Source organism: Myotis davidii, unplaced genomic scaffold (assembly GCF_000327345.1).
Source record: "Myotis davidii unplaced genomic scaffold, ASM32734v1 scaffold984, whole genome shotgun sequence".
Taxonomy (NCBI): Eukaryota; Metazoa; Chordata; class Mammalia; order Chiroptera; family Vespertilionidae; genus Myotis; species Myotis davidii.
The window spans coordinates 15,913-19,956 of NW_006294762.1; the positions used below are offsets into that span (position 1 = coordinate 15,913).

Here is a 4,044-nt window from a genome sequence, read left to right on the forward strand (position 1 = left end):
GAGTCAGCCTCTTGAACGGAGGGGCTGTTTGAAGCAGAGGAGCTAAGAATCTTGGGGCTTAGTTGCCAGCTGCTCTCAGACATTGTGGAAGCCACAGCAAAACAAGGAAAGACCTGTCCTTCTGTCCGTCCAGTCCTACACTTTTCCTTTCTTACATTCTTTCCATTGAGTTTTTCTGTTAACAGTTAGTCATCTAAAATAACCTACAAAGCCTTTCTGTATCTGGAATATTCTGTACGGCATAGAGGTTATCATCTCCCCTAAGGTTTCACACAGAATACCTTTTCTTAGCCTGGAAATACATTTAATGAAAATTTGCTTAAATTCCTGATTCAGTTTAGTGAATTGCTATATATTGAATCAGGTTAGCTTGGATAATTTATACATGTTCATAAATTTTCCATTTTTTAAATGGAATTAAAAAGATTGAAGACAAATTTCCTTATTTCTCACATTTAAAATCTGCTAAGTAGTCACTGAAACTATTTCCTGTTTATTCATTTAACAGGCATCCGTCTCTCCCTCCATCACTTATCTACATTTTAACGATGATCCCAGTATGTACTGAAGTCAGGTGTTAGTCAGCGGGAGCGGCGGGAGCGCTCTGGGCGGTGCTGCCCAGGTCCCGCCTCGGCCGGCCGCCAGGGCGCAGAGGGGACTGGGCGGCACGCAGAGCATCTGCAAGGGAGGCCTCCCACGGTTGCACGGGAAACCCTGTAATCTTGCTAGCCAACGCCACCCCAACAAACCTAATTGGAAAAAAAACAAAAAGACACGCAGAGGAGTCGCAGGCTGCTGACGTGGAAAGAGCCCTCAGAAGCAGACCCTGCAGACACAAGGAAGCCCCCGGGGCCCAGCCCACACGTCTGTGAGACAATAAACATGGATGGTTTCGGAGTACCAGTCAGCAGTAGATAACACTCGATATTCCTGGCAAGCTGTTTCTTACATTTCTCTTAGGGGAATCATTGTTTCTTAAGAAAAATAATGGCTGTCGGTTTCTCTCAAGAGCGCAGACTGTTACCGGAAACTACATCCTTGAAAATCAGATAGCAGCGCTAAGATGGGTGGCTCCTTGGCCACGTCTCTCTTTTCATCTTGAAAAAGACCTGGTCTTCGGAGGCTGCCCAGTGCGTCTTTCCCTCCGAGGGTCGGGACCGACCGTCCGCTCTCACGGCCGCGGGACTGGACCTCTTCAGGCCCCTGCTGAGCTGCGGGCGGCCCCGGTCCCCCCGCGGACAGGAGCGGCCTCAGCAAGGCGCGCCCGGGGGGCTTCCCCGGCCTCCTCTCCAGTTTCCCAAAACGCGCGGACCGCGCGCACCTCCGCCTGCGCCCCCGCATTTTCACGGGGCATCCCTGTCGATTCTTCTAGATTTGCTCCCCGATGCCCGTATCCCGGACCTCTCTGGACCAGGCAGGAGAAAAACCTTGTTTGTGCCTCTTGGTGAGGACTGGGCCCCGCGTCCGGAGAGTCGCCCCCTCGCGGGGAGGAGCGCGCCCGGAACCGTGCTCGGGCCGCGTCTCCCTCCCTTCCTGGGACTCGGCAGCCAGTTCTACTCCCTAGATGTGATTTATACTCTGGGTTAGAAGACCTGTGGCTGCAGGGCGCAACCCCGCGTCGGTCCCCTGTAGCCCTCCCAGTTTCCAAGAGGAAGGAAGGAGTTAAGTTTTGGCGACAGAGACCCCTCCATTCTTTGCTTTCAAGAGAAGGTGCGCAGCAGGGTCTAGGTCCGGGAAGGGGCAGAAATGGGGAGGGAAATTGGGCTAGTTTGGTAGATTCCATCATTAAACAGTCATTTGCAAAGCGTTTTTAGTTTTCCTGTAAGGATCTCTGTTTTATCACGTTTAGCTTTTGAAAAAAAGGAGGAAATCAGGAAAAAAAGTGTCTGGGAGAATGTTTCTTACCGAGATTTCTGATTCCAGTGTATTCTCGTCAACACCGAATGTCTGCAAGAGTCAGAATTCCTTGGAAAGCGATTGTAATAAAAATCCTAACTCTCGGTTACGACAGAGCAAATTATATTCACCTTTTTAAATGCAAATTTATGTTTCATTTAAAAGAAGATAGTTTAGAAAACCAATTTGCACGGGGTGGGGATGTAGCTCAGTGGTAGAGCGCATGCTTAGCATGCATGAGGTCCTGGGTTCGATCCCCAGCATCTCCAGGCATTTTTGTTTCCTAACTTCAGAAACATCTAATTTACCCGCAGCTTGGGGAGGGGGCCTGGGATGATAGGGATTCCCTTTTTCAGGTCTCACATTTTTGAGGCTGTGCGAACTATATACAGAAATAAATCAGCTGCCTTCAAACGGAGCTGGAGCTGCCAGGCCACAGGGGCGGGCTGGAAAGTCTCAGGCCTCAGATGTTAGACAAGGGGAATGGCTTGGCCTGGCCCAGAGCAACATTGTGTCCCAAATAACTGCTTACAACCATAAAAAGAAAGCGAATATTATGACTACTAGACTGACTAGCAGACTGAAAGCTAAAAACATTGTTTAGAATTGCATCATCACACTGTTTCCAGCACTAATAGAAATGCCTTCTGCCTACTGATGCAGTCGTTCCCTTCCCTTCCTCATCAATACCCCTTGTTTTTGTATCCTGATTAGAAAACGATCTGGGCTTCTGCCTGAATCAGTGTGACCAGAGTAGCTGTTGTTATTCGTGCGCAGTAAGTGCTTGTAAGTGCTTGCGGTCTTTCACTTCGAAAAGCCCTTTTATTTTCAGGTCAGTGAGACTCGGTAACAGAAAAGCTGATTTCGGCAGCAGCTCTCTAAAGGAAGCACACAGTTCCCACTCAGAGCTGTGCAGGTACTGGATAAATCTAGCTTCTACCAGAAACCCTGACAATTCTCTCAGGAGCCCAACACCAAGCAGTGAAATAGAAACATTTGGACACAAACATGCTTTCCCTCAGTGGTTTTGCCCTGAGTTCACATTCCGAGGACTGGACCCCTTCTATCTTGATCATTTTTGTAACGTCAAAATTTGCCTCCCTGATTCTAACACAAACTCACTTCAACTCTTTCAAACAAACAAAAACACTTATCTTTTTAAACCTGGCCATTTTAGACCATTCATGTGGGTCAGGACTTACTTGACTAAAATGATGGTTTATTACCTTTCCGAATGATGTATCCCTTGTATCGGTGCTTTTGCCTCGATTTCCAATTTGTAACCCCCTGTCACATTAACAGGTGAAGGAGATTTAGATACTGGTTTTGTGTGGTTTTGGATTTGTTCGCAGCCAGACCTTTAGCAAGGTCCCTGTGGCTGTGATTAAGTCAGAGATTAGTCTCACAGGCACAAGAGCTCCGTGTCAAAAAATAGGAATGACTACCATCCTGTATGTCAGGTCTTTAATGTTTTGGTCTGAAGCTGTTATTAATGCATATTTTTTTCAATAGCTGGAGTTACACATATGTTGATATATGTATATGCGATTTGATATGTATGCTATTTTGTTGTATTGACAACAAGCTTCAAAACTTCATATGTCAGATTTTCTGAAGGTGTTAACATCATAGATGTTTTTACACTTGAAAATGTCAAAGTTCTCAACATAATAAAAGCCATATATGACAGGCCGGATATATGTATGCGATTTGATATGTATGCTATTTTGTTGTATTGACAACAAGCTTCAAAACTTCATATGTCAGATTTTCTGAAGGTGTTAACATCATAGATGTTTTTACACTTGAAAATGTCAAAGTTCTCAACATAATATAAAACATATATGACAGGCCCACAGCCAACATCATTCTCAATGGACAAAAACTAACACCATTTCCTCTAAGAACAGGATCAAGACAGGGATGCCCACTCTTGCTGGGGTCCAACCCCAGCGGGTCCAGGGGTCCCCAAAGGTGTGGACGGATTCGGCGAAGAATGAAGGACACGAAGACAGCGTTCAGTTGATCAGCAGCTTAGCCAGGATCTCTAGCCAAGTTCTAGTCAGGATCTCCAGCCAGGTTCTGTGTCCATGTTCTCTTGCTAGGTTCTCCAGGTTCTCCAGCTAGGTTCTGTAGCCCTGTTCCCTT

At 46.5% G+C, this 4,044-nt stretch overlaps 1 non-coding gene across 1 annotated transcript; it reads left to right on the plus strand.

Annotated features, from left to right (window-relative positions):
* Positions 1-2,093: 2,093 nt before the first annotated feature.
* TRNAA-AGC lies at positions 2,094-2,165 on the plus strand. The gene has a single exon. It is a non-coding gene; the product is annotated as a tRNA-Ala (tRNA).
* Positions 2,166-4,044: the final 1,879 nt, after the last annotated feature.